At 36.7% G+C, this 15524-nt stretch overlaps 1 pseudogene; it reads left to right on the forward strand.

Annotated features, from left to right (window-relative positions):
• Positions 1-381: 381 nt before the first annotated feature.
• Positions 382-9672, forward strand: LOC138137065 (nose resistant to fluoxetine protein 6-like; annotated as a pseudogene).
• Positions 9673-15524: the final 5852 nt, after the last annotated feature.

Here is a 15524-nt window from a genome sequence, read left to right on the forward strand (position 1 = left end):
TCAACTCCCCTGCCTCAATGGTCTTAAATTTCTCAGCATGGTGTGGGGTTGTTTATCTACATATATGTACATCTCAAAGGAAGAATTCCTTTCCCAACACTAAATATTTCATTGAGTGGACAAACAGCTTGCAGGGCATGTTTCTACTTAACGGTACTCTCTCCGTGGATACCTTTTTCACGATAGGGAGTGCCCTAATGTCGTATGGTTTCATGAAAGCCAAGTGCAAAAATGTTCGTTTCAATATATTTCGATATTATCTGCACAGATATTTTAGGTAATTAAGTCTAAACGACAAATATTTTTTGTTTACTTTCAAATAACAGATTAACCGCACCGCTTGCAATCGTTGTACTGGTGAACGCTACTCTTTTGAGATACATGGGTTCGGGGCCAAAGTGGCCTCTCATCGACGAAAAATTTCAACAGCCTTTCGCTAACTATTGGTGGTCGGCGTTACTTTACGTTCAAAATTACGTCAACGTTAACCATATGGTAAACATGAAAAATTAGATTTTTTTTACTTTTAAACATTTTCAGTGTATAAGAGAGTCGTGGTATCTCAATGTAGACTTCCAACTCTACTTGATATCACCAGTTCTATTGTACCCACTGTGAAAGTACCCTAGAGTTTGTCTCTCATTTTTAGTACTCTGCATTCTAGGGTTTGTTGGAGTTTCGTTTTATGTAGCCTGGGTGTATAATTTGACTGCGATTCCAACAAACTTCTATGGGTGAGTATCAGTCTTATCAATATCACTGTACCAAATAGTACTTTTAGAAACATTGACAATTACGAAAATTACTACTACTTTCTTACGCATACAAGATGCGCACGATGGTTCATCGGAATCAGCTTGGGGTACTACATTTTCAAACTGAAACAAAACGAATTCAAATTAGAACTGAACAAAATTGTGGTTTGGATAATCTGGGGGGGTGTGTCTAGGAACTATGCTCGTTTGTTCGCTAGGAGGATACCGTACTCTGCGTAACAAAGGGTACGACAAATGGGGTAATCCACATATCACTGGTACGACCCGTTTGGTCTATTGCTATTTCTTAGGTCATTCTAGCTTGTACCAACGATTACGGAGGTGAGAAGAAAATGAATAAATTAAAACCTACAAGACTATTTGCAGGTCCTATTAACTGGGTACTGTCACTCCCTATCTACCAAATACTTAACAAATTTTCCTATAGTATCTACCTGACTCACTTGACAATCTTGCATATCGCTATATACGGTAAAAAAAGGCCTGGTTATTTCAATAATTTTAACATGGTTAGTTCCTGCAAGTAGGTTTTATTTGTACCTGAAAAGATTGTTGCAGGCTTTCAATTTTTGGGGTACTCTGTGGTTCAGTGCGGGAGTCTCCTATTGGTTGGTATTGATGACCGAATCTCCGATCGTAGTAATAGAAAAAATGTTATTAGTTACGTGATTTGTTCCAACGGTGGTACCATGTTCACAATTATGTTGTAGAGAGTTTTGGTAAAAGGAAGCAGTGGAAGAGATATGTTGTCAATGGAGTCGATAACGCTGCTGTTAGGAAGTGGTACCACAGATAGTTGCACCATATTTATAATCAATAAATTTATGTTTAGCTAACAATTCTTTGCGCACTTTTTTACTCAACTTTAGCAAAGAAATCGGATATGAGTATTGCAAAAAGTTCTACTAATCAATCGGGACCAATTTCGACTCACACTTCATCAAAGAACTGCACTTACCGTTGACGAGAATGTCAGTGTTTTTTTTGTACTTTCGCCGAGAGTGAAAACAATTCGATTTATCTGCAAGTTTTGAAACATGTGCGTTTTCGCCATTTGAAATGAGGGTTATATTTCCAGCATTCCTTCTAGTACCACCGAGCCTGTCCATGGATTTTATACATATAGAGATGGAGTTGTGTGGTCCTTCGCATTTAATTCTTCATGACTAGGTCTCCAAAACACACTTTTTGTTTTGTTCTAGATCACATTACACAATTGGTAACTTGGTTATTTATATTAATTAGTTCAAGCCATATAAGTGCAATTTACCCAGCTAAAATTAGAGACGAAGCGATTTTTCGCATCCAGTTCGCCATAATTATGTTACAAGATGCCCTTTTTAATTTAATTTGTCTCAAACCTTAATGAATACATCGATACGTATACTGAAAAAAAATCACCGAAGCCACCATCATTTTTTTTTTATCATTTAAATTCAAATTTCTCAGCTGGTGTTAGATGCAGAGCCACGCTACCTTTCGCATTTAATTTGGAGTGATTAAATCCATAAAGCTCCGGTTTTTGACTGGACTAAACTCAAATCACAAGGACGATATCGATATTTTTTGACAATTTCCCGGCGCATCCACCATTTTTGCAATACATATACAGCAACGCGACTTTCTCAAATGGGATTAGAAATGTAACGATACAATTTTTGGCATTTGATTCATCATAATTCGATGTACAAAACACAGAGTTCAAAGTGGATCTAGCTCAAGCAGTTCGTAGATCACTCTTACTTTAGTTTTCTGTTCGAAACATTTCAGTCATCGATCACTATCAAACTCTCTAAACATATTTGCTTGTTCCAGCAATTTGATTTATTTTGCCTTAAATTATCTCTGAAATGCTTTGCAAGACTTCTATTGTGCGCACAGCTACAAATGTGTTTCTTTCATGTTCCCACGGAATTCCTCTTCAGATTTACTCCTCAGCCATGTTTTATTTTTGTTAAGACTTAAAACTTTCTCGGCGCAACTTTATTTGTTGATTTGTATCAAAAAAGCAATAAAACATCCACGAATGGAAAACAATCCATAAATTTTAAAAAAGAATTTGTAAAAGATCGTGAAGTAGAAAATTTGTTTTGGTTTAGTGGGCGATGTGAGCGAGCGCAACTTGAGGAAAACTTCTGAAGCAAAGCCGTTGGCCCTTAAGGCACCAACCCTTGACACTAAACAACAGTTACGACACTCGGACTTAAACGAAATAAAATTAAGCGGAGGTAATTAAATTGTTGATGAAGGGAGTTGTAATTTACTGGGCAACTTTGTTACGCATTTAGGTGCGGTTTAAATTCCATTAAAAAACGAGACGAGCAATAAATAGCAGAAGCTGAAGAAAAAGCGACGAGAAAAATGTGTTAACACAATCGGATTAGCCGCGTTCGTGCCAGAATAAATGTATTTAATAGCAATTATTGGTATTCGGGGGATTTCGTCGAAAGGGTGCTTATCATTGTTTTAAAGTAATTACCGTTATCTTTCGTCGGCACTCTGAATACTAATACAAGGATGCGGAAATGGCTCTGCCAGGTGCGGGGGCGGCTCGGAGGAATGTGGAGGGACGGCGAAATGGCAGAGCTTCGAATGGAGTGCGTTGGGATTCATTTCCGAAAGTTAAAGTCGGTAAAATTTCAATTCAAAATTTTTTGCAAAATAAGAACAAAATTTAATGACAAAAAATGTGGTGTAAGAGACTGATTCATTACTGTTAATCTTTCAAATCACAACTTTTCCATAGGATCTAACTCAAATTATCAGGAAGGTAATTTTATTACAAGATCTCGACTCATCCACCATTTTTGGAAACTGTGTGAATGGAGCTTTCTCAGACAGGGAGATTAGAGATGATAAAGAAACGAGATGAACATAGCAAAGAAGACACACATGGTGATATAAATAGAGTCAGAGAATGAAAGACAACAAGGAAATTGAAAAAAAAATAAGAAAGGATATAGCGAAAGAACAATATTGATGATGTGATGATGTGAAAAAAAAATTTCCAATAGAATAGATGGCGAAGAGAAAGATATGGAAGAAAGAAAAAAGTAACAAGGAATCAACTCCTGATGACGCCTACACCATGTTTGGTGAAGATCTAAGTGCAATTTCTTCCACTGGTGCTAAAGATAAGATGGTGCACTTTTTGCAATTTATTCGTCATTATCAAATCTACACATTACAAGTTCCCAATTGGATTTAGCCCAAATCGTAAGGAACCAATCGAGATTTTTTGTAAAAATTTCTCCGCCATTTTTGCAAAATAATTGCAATTTTTCTTACTCGATTTCTCACACCTCGATCTACTAAACTGAGCTTTCAGCGTAAACCTACAACAAGCCATGAGCCACATATCCTTTTTAACTGGAAACATTTTCCGACATCTCCACAATTTTTACAAATCATTTGAATGCAAATCTTTGAACTGGTGTTAGAGATAAAATCGCGTGGCTTTCTGCCTTCGATTCGTTATACTAAATTCAACGAAAGAGAGTTTTTTTAGCTGGATACTGCTCAAATTGCAACGAAGATATCGCAATTTACATTAACAGTTATTTGTATCACAAGGCTAGAAACTGCCATTTTGCAAGTGCGAGCACCGTTTGTTCGCAGAGGCGTCAGCCGAGGCACCACAAGTGCGAATTTATTTTTCTTCCATTGGCAACATAAAAGATCTCAGAAGCGACTGTGACACTATAAAAGTCAATCAGTTCCTCAAATATCCAAAACCGTCGTCGTCCTTTCTGTTATTCCTAACCCGTCGCCAGTTGTCCATGATGGTTGTCGACCTCAGTGCCGCCAAACTAAAATCTTTCATTAAAAATTCCTGTTACGATTTTCTTGCCAAGGCCGCAAATTCCCTTTTCAAGACGTTTTAGACTAATGGAAAATCAGTATTTTCTAGACGGAGGCTGAGAAAAGATTTTTTTTGCATATCGTAATGAAAGTAGCACTTTTTTACACGAAAAATCGTGATGAAAGTAGCACTTTTTTAAACAAAAAGTAATACTTTTTTGTATCATTTTATTCCATCTCTTTGGAGATGAATGTTAAAGCATACCATTTTTTTTAATTTTTAATAAATCCAAATTTGTCAACTTACAACGATATGCAAAAAATAGCGTGCAAAACACGTTATGAAAGTCACTTTTTTCACTCATTTGCTTGATCAAACTGTAAATTCATGAAAAAAAGTATGACTTTCATAACTAGTTGTACAAATAACTATTTACAATCTATAAATACAGCTTTCTCAGATAATAGAAAAAAGAGATAAACAAAACAAGAAAGGAGAAACAAATGTTAAGAGAGATGGAGTGGTCTGGTAAAGGAGATTGGAGAATAACTAAGAAATTAGACAAGGAAAAGTATAGAGAAAGAGAAATGTGGAAAATAGAATATAGTTAGTTATAAGGACAAGTTAATTAGACGACCAAGTGAAGAAAAATATTGCAAACAGAATAAACAATGCATCGGCTCCAGTAAAAAAGGAGTGGCTCGCGCTGCCTCCGCCATATTTGTAATTTATAGATATCAATGCAATTTCCTCAACTTGTGTTGGAGATAAATCTGTGCCGTTTTTGTATTCGATTCGTAACGATTAAGTCTAAAAAATACAGTTTTGTGATTTGTTATACCGTGCGATCATTTAAATTATAAATTAGAGTAGGCGGGATGTTTTTAATACGATTGCCCAGAATGCCAATTGACTGATTAAATAAATGTGAGGTTATGGTTAACTTTATAGCGTTTATGGTTCCCATATTCAATCGTTTTAATTTAAAGGAAATGAAAGCAATAAAAAATAATGTAGTTTTATTGAGAATTACAGAAAGTGTTCAAAGCGTTCTCCCCCAGCTTCAATGCAACTGTTAACCCTCCGTTGCATATTTTCAAATGCATTACAAAAAGTGTTCAAAGTGTTCTCTCCAAGCTTCAATGCAACTGTTAACCCTCTCTTGCAAATTTTCAAATGCATTTTCCAACATCTGAACGGTTATAGCGTTGCATGCATTAAATAGTGCCTAGAAATAATCTAAATTAGAAATTTAGATGATTCAAAAACCACTGACTGTATCTTATTCGCGTAGGAAAATCTCGTGGGAGCAGCTCTTAAACGACGGTAATTTTATAGGAATGAAAATTTAAATCTTGTTTTAATATTTTGTGACGAGTTCTATTTGAGAGGTCCATCTCTTCGGCTAACCTGCGGGGAGGTTTTTTAGGAGACTGCTTCATTCTTGCTGAAACATCTGCCACAATCTCAGGAATTCTTTTTTTGGGCGCTCCGCTACTGGCTTTTTGACCAACAGTCCCTACATTACGAAATCTCGCCACACATTTATAAATTTGTTGGGCTACTTTTTGGTAAATCTACAGGAAAATTAGGCAATGTGTTTTGAAAACCATTAACGCAGTGCTCTACAGAATACTTCCATTCGCCATTCTCTTGTTGTTCAGTGTTTTTAAAATAATTCCCAGTAAGAAAAATGTTCTGTTCGAAATAAAAAATTTTGAAACGTCACTTTGACAATTCAAATTTTAAATCAAATTGACAACAGTTAATAATGCCAACCTTATTTAAAATTCACAGCCCGCTCTAATTTATAATTTAAATGATCGCACGGTAGCTCAAACCGTAAGAAAACAATCGACAATTTTATTAAAAATATTTCCCGGCGCCTCCACCATTTATGCAATCTACATAGGTGCAATTTTTTCAAACTGTACTCGTATTAGACACGGTATGATGTAGTTCTCTGCATTCGATTTGTCATAATTTACTTTGAGTTTAAATTTAATAGAAACCTTAAGAGAGACATTTTTATTGGACTCATTTCCCGGCGCATCCACCATTTTTACAAACTATAAATGAAACTTTGTGAACCGGTATTAGAGATAGATCCAAACGGTTTCTTGCATTCGCTTCACTATTATTAATTCTACAAAACGCATTTCTTTAATTGGATCTAGCTCAAATGACAAGAAAGATATTTCTATTAGAAAATCCTGGCCTTTCTTCGTCTTCTTGCAATCTATATAAATGCTTTTTTCTCAACCGGTGTTAAAGATACGTCCATGCCACCGGACAAGGATCAAGAGAAGAGAACCCTACTAAGGGGAAACAAAAATTTCTAATAAAAAAAAAATAAGTTGGAAACAAACACTAATTAAGAAAACGAGCGAGGAAGAACAGTGCAGATGGAGAAAATGATGAAGAAATAGTGAAGAAATGACGAATAAATATGGAATTGAACGTTTGCAGTTTAGAGATGATCCTCTGGAGGATTTTTACTTTCCGGGTCCAGTGCCACTTCCAGCCCGCCTCCGCCACTCATTTCGTCCCAGATAATTGGATTAAACAAATTAAAATGTAGAAACGGCAGCGATATTTATTCGTCGAGATTTATGTGACATTCTCGAGCAATTACACGAAGCTTAGAGTAAATCCTTCAATTAGTTGCGTCACGTAAATTGTATTTAAATCTGCCGTTAGATTTCAGCTTTGGCGTAGCATCCGCCGCCCCCGAGCAATAATAAGGTCACGATGACATCTCCGACCGTTATTATTACTACGACGGAGACAAAACCGGCAGCGAATCTGGACGGGGGCCACGTCCGCCCCCATCTCCTATGCTGAGCACACGCTATCCTGTAATATCATCGTGTAATCCTGTCCGTTGCGCCATTAGACTCCATTTAGCCGATGTCGGACCAATATCGGGCAGCTTCTTGTTCTGAATACGGAACGCACTCCGCCAGACCACCCAAATGAAAAATTCCTTCGCGGTTATGAGTTGGAGCTTTATAAGGCTGAAAGCACGACTTTCGTTTCAGTTTCAGTGCATTTGTCAAAGTCGGGGCGGACGGGTCCTCCAGGACTATATCAGGTGGGATTTGGACGCATAAGCTGAATTGATAGTAGTCTTGAGTGGAGAGTACGGTCGATAAGGACCAAATCAGGTGGTCGCGCTGGCTTCCGAATTAAACTCGTTTTTACAATAATTTATCGCTGCAAGAAAATATTGCAAAGTCGTAAATTAAAAATTTCTCGTGCCACCAACAATAACTCTCAAGAACAAGCTGGAGGAAAATTTGAATTATTTTTTATCGACGTGATTTCTGTACTTCCCAACAAGTCGAACATAAATCGACCTCTTAACGACTGTGTTAAATCCGCCGATTCATCACAAACCGGTATTTTTTCCGTCTTTAAAAGCCTTGCCGCGACAACACTCTAAAATTATAGTCGGCGATTCTCCTCTTTCTCGCCGCGCAAAAACAAAGACTCTTCCCGGTCGATATATTTAGTGGGAATTTATAGCCGACACGCCAGGACTCGGAATAAATCCGTTAACCAATAATAACCGTAAAACTAACCACCAAGATATTGATTCGGGACGCGCCGCCACCGGCCCCGCCAGAATCGCACTTTGATTTATTCAATACGAAACTAAGCAACACACCCCGACGCTCTTGTACATATTTTAAAGCCGCCCACCGGATTTACGAGATTGTCTGAAATGATTCGGAACAGGCGAACAGGTGAGCTGAAAAGTTTCCGAGGAATTTCGATGAAATACGAGGACTTGCATGTGTTCCGGGTCATTTGTAATTACGTTAGAGGAGTTTTGTAGAAATATTTGCTCTCTGAACGTATTTTCTAGATAGAAACGCGCGTCTAAGGACTTTAAACAATGTTTTGATTCGTGTTTTCGTACTACGCGGTTTTTTTCGGTATAACGCGGTTCGCGATAGAAGTCCAGCTGAGTTTCTGGGTGTATGGGAAAATGTTTTTCAGAAAGGAATTATTATTTTTATATAAAATGCGGTCAGTAATCATTCATTATTCGTTGGAATAAAAGTATTAAAAGATCGTAAAGCTTGAAAATGTTTTGTCAAAAATGACAACCAATAGGAAACAGTTTTTTTTTCAAATACACTGTATCTCGATTCATTTGTAATTATGGTGGAAGAGTTGTGCCATTTTTCTCCCAGAAGGGATTTTGGAGAATTTTGTAAAAAAATGGCACTGCACTAAATAATAATATTCAAACCAAAAATAAATCCTGAGAATTTTTTTATTACGTTTGTCCCTTGTGGTGTAACTAATCCTTGTTTAAAGCGCTTTGCAAGAGATGTTTTCGTACTACGCGATTCTTTCGATATTACGCGATTCGAGACATACGTGTAACTGATGTCTAGATGTAAAGAGAAATGTTTCTCAAGACGAAATTATTATTTTTATCAAAGCTGAGCAGTAATCTTTATAATAATAATGCTTTATTTGCTTCCCTTCCTTTTTCTCTTCTTTATTTTTTTCTCCATATCTCTTTCGTCCATCAAATCTGCTTTTCGTCTTCGTTCACCATTTCTTCCCGTTCCTTTCCCTCCCTTTCTTTCTCATGTCGCTATATCCATTCCCCATGTGCTCAATTGTCTCTCTCTCCTCATGTCATATTCTGCTCCTTCTTTCCTCTCCTTTCATCTAATACCTCTTTTCTCTCTCCTCGTTCCCACATCTAAATCTCGCCATTGGTAAAGTCGACAGCTAATTCACGCCACGTCGAAACAACCAAGGACTCCCCCATCGAAAATTTAACGCACAGGGCGACCAGCAGGATTTTCTCCAATTCTCCACTTTCAAGATTTCTCCAATTGTCGTTATTCTCAAGATTCGCAGGAGTTCGCAACATCTCATTCCACCACTCATCATTCTCGGAAGATTCGATTCTTCAAAACCAACACCATCTCGTTGCATCCTCTTCGAAGTACCGCACCAGCCAGGGAGGAGGCAAGCTATTCTCCCGCCAAGCTCCAGATCAGGCTGCCAAAACAGTCGCGAATTGTATGGTCCCTCAGACTACCATTCGGCCCCACTGGACCATGAGCACATTTTAGGGGCACTACCAGTCGACGTTCCGAGTGGACCGCACAACCTCCAAACTCGCACCCTGCGAGTTGACCTTGACAACCCAGTTTTGTTTTGTGGCCGACCTTCTAGGTCGTAATACTCTAACTCCGGAATTTCCTCTATCATACACCATACACCTCTCATACTTCCTGTTATATTTGGATTCTTTGATTCTTTCCCGTCTTTCTTGCTTCTCTGTCCCTTTGTCCCTTTCACTCAGCTCTACATTCATCCATCTTCCCTTCTTAGTGTTTTTTTTTCTTTTCTCTCCAGAATTCCGTTAGTATCCTGTACTCTTCCCTTCCATCCATTTCGTCTTCAAAGTTTTCCGCTCTCTTTTTCGCTTTTAGTCGTTCGATTTCTCTCTTGACTTCTTGGTTCTCTTTTAGAATATCCTTTATTTCCTCTTTTATTTCCTTCAACTTTTCTAGTTTCTTTTCCATTTCCCTACCTGTTTTCTTCTCTACTTCAGGTGATCTTGCCGTTTTCTTGCTTGCTTTAAATACCTCCTCTTCCTCCTCTTCTTGTCTTCCTGTTATGCCTTCCACTGTTCTTTTTTTTTAATTTTCTTCCAGGAAAGCATTGAACCTTCCTTGGCTAAAAAATCGGCTTCTATCCTCTTTGCTCATAGGCTTGTTCTTTGTCTTATAGATGTCGCTGATTTTCTGTTTATTTAATTCATCTCTTCTTTAGGGTGTCTTCTTCCTCCCCGCCCCCTTTAGCCTCTTCTTACCTTACTTTTGTACGTGTCCTCCTTTACTGATTTCTTTCATTTTCTCTGCCTTTTTCTATATTTTTTACTTCACTTTCTCTAACTCACTTTCCACCACGTGTTTTTGTATCATTAATTAATTAATTATTATTCACTGGAAGAAGAGTTATTTATGTACCAAGTGAGTAAAGTAATACTTTTTTTTAATTTAATAACGGACGCCAAAAAAAGTATAAAAAGAATATACAGGGTGCGTCCTAAAAAACGACGCAAGCCATATCTCCGTTATTTATGGCTTGATTTAAATAAAAGAAAAACTGGAATAAATCACTTTAAAGGCACTATAAGCACAATATACACTTTTTTTTTCAAAAAGTAATTCAAGGTCAGATGATAATCAACTTTGTTTTTTCAAATAGCTTGGTATATTTTTCTATTCCGATTTTGATAGAGATAATTTTTCTGAATTGAACGATATGCCGCATGTTAGAATGTGCTTATTAGTAACCGAGAAAATAAATAAATAAAATAGCATTATTAAAAAAAGTCACGTTACTATGGAAAACAATCCTAAACACAACATTTATTACACGTTCTGTCATATTATTTTTTGTTTCTGTTTTTCAGAAGGTATTTATTGCGTTTAGGATTGTTTTCCATAGTATACCTGATTTTTTTCTAAGAAAAACTTTCCAATAATACTATTTTATTGATTTATTTTCGCGGTAGCTGCATTTTAACAGGCGGCATATCGTTGGAATCAGAAAAATAATCTCTTTCAAAATGGAATAAAAAAATATACCAAGCTTTTTAAAAAAACATCCTTTTCTTACAGACATCTAAATTTTGTCAAAGAATAACAACCAAAAGAAAATATGGTTGTTTCAATAGTAACATGAAATATTCATTTAAATAAGATATGTTTTTTCTTTTTCCTTTTTACCTTCTTTCTTTTTTCTTTCTTTCATTGTGTCTTTCTTTCTTCCTGTCTTTCATTTTTCCTGTTTTTTTTTCTTTCTTTATTAACTTGTTTATTCTATTTTCAACGTTTACACAAATACACTACGTTCCGGTAAAGTCGTAATTACATAGGATGAGTTGTGCTATTTTTCTCCCCAAAAAGTAGGTTTTTAGCATATTTTCAAAAAGAAATTAAGCCCTGATAAGACACAAATAACTAGGTTAAAAAAAACATTTTAAAGAACTTTGAAATTCATCTTTGCCCCAAGTGGAGGAAGTAATCGTTGTTTAATTAACCTTAAATAAGAAGTTTTCGTACTACGCGATTTTTTCGTATAACGCGATTCGAAATGCAACTGCACCTGAACTTCTGGATTTGTGCAGAAGAAAAATATTATGTTCCACAAGATTCGAGTTGCTCACTTGAAGAGTGTAAAGAAGTTTACACGTTTCTTTATTTCTTTGTTTTATTGTGAATATTTAAACAAACACACTTTAACGATCCTCGACGAGATCCAATCGTTCGTCCTTGTCGAAGGACGAAGGCGTTTTGAGTTTTGGGGATAAGTTGCTCTCACTCTTCGCCATAAATTACTCAAACGTCAGTGTGCACATGATGGAGATTTGGAACGTAACGTATTTCTGGAAGACAGTTCGGGAGCGACCTGGATCTCGCTGGATATTTAATATTTTTGCCGTTTGCCCAACATAAATTCTTCCCGGTTTGAGCAATCGCAACATCAAATTAAATATTTTCCTTACTTGAACCTCGGCGACGAATCGATACGTTTTTATGTGGATTTTTTTATCGTTTCATATTTTGAGAAAAATTCCTCCGCGGAATAAATTCCGGCAGAATGGATAGCACAAACAGAGCAAATTGATTAAGTTAATTAAAAATGGATTGTTTCTTTGAGAGCTTGGGACAATATCGGAATTTATTAATGTCGGCGAGGCTGGAAATAAGGTGGAAAAATCTCGAGCTGCTTGTTACGAGGTTTACATTTATTTATTTGTGAGAATGATTTTATTTGGATTGTTGCAAGCGCGACAATTTGCACCGTTTGATAAGAGAAAAATTTCCTGGCGTCTAATCCGGGCTCCGGAAAATCCCCGTCGCTCTCCTTTGTCCCGAGTAAAATTTGTTTAATTAAGCGATTAGCATTTGTAGGCGTTCTTTAAATTTCCTCGTTACATTCTTTATCAGATTACGGTGTACACAACGAGACAAAGACTTTGGTGAATTTTCCGGCGAACAAACAACCGAATGACAGAGGAACGAAGGCGGCTGAGCATTAAAGCCGTCCAAAACTAGGTGCGTACCAACATTCAGAAAGTAATTAAGTTGTTACCGAGAGAAGGAGATGTTTAATGAGAGGAATTGTTCTGGATCGGACAGAACTTTAATTAGAATCCTACAAATTCGGTGGAGGAACGGAGATCCGGATTTTCGCCGCCCTCCCGGAATCTTTAAGTATATGATTTCATTAACTTTAATTTCACTTATAATACCCACTCTTAATGGGAACAACGCCGCCAACTTTACAAGAGTGGTAGAAATGCCGCGGATTGCACGAAAAACCGAACAGATGGACCATTATGCGCTGAAATTAATATTCTAGTCCATCGGGCGGAATTAAGAGTTAACTTCGCTCAGAAGTATTTTAGGAGTCGATTAAAAGTGCACCGCATTTTATCAATGCGCTACGAAAAGGGAGATTAGGAAAGCCAAATAAGAATCTAGAGTCAGTTTGTTCAATTGTTTAATACACATCAAGATTTTTTAAATTATGAATCACGATTAGTGAGTTTGTGACAAATGAAACTGTGCCAGACGAGAATGAACAAAAACAATAAGAATCGTAAAACTAGATTAGTTTGCTATTAGTTTCCGAAGGAGCGAGTTTGTGGCAAATGAGATCGTGCCAAACGAGAATCAGCAAAAGCGAGTGAAAGATGTGAAGCAAGATTCAGGACTAGTTGAACGATTGAAAATAGTGTAACTAGACTCACGACCAATTTGTCACTACAGGGACAGGGACCAACAAAAACAATAAAAAACCGTGAAACTAAATTTATGATCACTTTCCAAATAGTTTCCGAAGGAGTGAGTTTGTGGCAAATGAGATTGTGTCAGATGGGAATTATTAAAAGAGATTTAAAGGCCTGAAGCAAGACTCACTGCAAGTTTGTTATTAGTTTGTGACAAGGAAGATTTTGTGATAAATGAAATTGCGCAAGACGAGAATTAGCAAAAGTGATTGAAAGACTCACGACTAGTTTGTTATTAGTTTGTGACAAGAATGAGTTTGTGATAAATGAAATTGCGGCAGACGAGAATTAGCAAAACTGATTGAAAGACGTGATGCAAGACTCTGGACTAGCTTGTTATTAGTTTGTGACAAGGGCGAGTTTGTGACAAATGAGAGTGCGCCAAACGAGAATGAACAATGAAGAATGACAATCATGAAGCTAGACTCACTATCAGTTTGTAGTTAGTGTGGTAAAGGGGTGGCCTTGTGACGAATGAGACTGTGTCAGACGAGAATAAATAAAACGAGTGAAAATTGTGAAACTAGAGTCACGACTAATTTGCCATTTCATCACTTTGCGATTAGCTTCCGAAGGAGTGAGTTTGTGGCAGACGGGAATTATTAAAAGAGATTTAACGACGTGAAGCAAGACTCACGACTAGTTTTTGACAAAGCGAGTTTGTGACAAATGAACTGCGCCAGCCGAGAATTAGCAAAAGCGACTGAAAGGCGTGAAGCAACATTGACGACTAGTTTGTTATTAGTTTGTGACAAGAGCGAGTTTGTGACAAATGAGACTACGCCAGACGAGAATAAACAATGAAGAGTGAAAATCATGAAACTAGACTCACGATCAGTTTGCAATTAGTGTATTAAGGGGGCGGCTTTATGACAAATGAGACTAAATAAAAACGAGTGAAGATAGTGAAAATAGTGAAACTAGACTAAATTTTTGATCACTTTGTGATTAGTTTCCGAATGAGCGAGTTTGTGGCAAATGAGATCGTGCCGATATATTGCAGGACAAAAAACGGTGGCTCTGAGACAACTGAACATTTTTTTCAACAAGTAATGATCGTTGTTCAAAGGACATTACAAGATGCATTTGGCAATGATGGAAAGAGGAAGATTTAATGTAAAAGATTTTCTGAGCATGTTATGACGCCATAAAAAAACCAATCAATGTCATTTTTCTATGTGAAGAATTAGATAAATGTAATCGTAGAGTAGCACTAAGTGTATAATATGCATTGCTTCTAAGAAAGTGGCTTGCTCTAGGTATATACGACTATGTTAGTACATCAAGTATTGATTGATTCGCTTAATTCCGAAGGCATTTCCAAGACATTAAGAAATACTCTTTCAAGTGAATTAATTTTAAAAGCTACGAACGTTCAGCTCTTGAGAAACAGAACAATTTATTACTAATTTCTGATACTTATAACACCTTCATTTAACTATGTTTCGACATTTAATCCAATTGGTTTCCTCTCGAGAAATTTAAAAAATGATTCCTTCCAGTTCTTTCCAGAGTACTAATATCACGACGATCAATTCGTGTGGAAATAAAATGCGAGTAGGTAGTTGAAGAAAATAAGCTTTCTTGGATCTGCAATTCTTATCCCACATATTAATAGGCCATAACAAGTTTGTGGGACTAACAATGCTGACAGAAATTCAATTTACAAATAACAGTATTTCGCGTTTGAAGAAGAGAATTTTTGGAATTTTGAAGCAAAACTTGGTCTACAACGATTTATCTTTGAATACAATTCTTACTGTCAATAAGAACATTTATGGATCTAATGGAAAAATTGATCTAGATTTGATTTGCCTATGGGACTCTTCAGTAGTAGCAGCTTTTCGTTTATTAATCTACTTGATAATTAGATTCAAACAATCTACAATGAGTGTTTCATGATGAAGAAAACTCTGCGACGATTGCATTTCTTGGTCTAAACGAAATAATATTCCATTCTAGACTCGTCTTCTAAGACAAGATGTTAATGTTATTTCTGCATCTGGTATCGCGCGTTCAAATGAAATCCTAGGCTGGGAAGGCGTTGGAAACTGTCAATTGTTGTGATTTTTTAAAGTGTAGATTAATTGGAGCATGTTGACAG

Source organism: Tenebrio molitor, chromosome 8 (assembly GCF_963966145.1).
Source record: "Tenebrio molitor chromosome 8, icTenMoli1.1, whole genome shotgun sequence".
Lineage (NCBI taxonomy): Eukaryota > Metazoa > Arthropoda > Insecta > Coleoptera > Tenebrionidae > Tenebrio > Tenebrio molitor.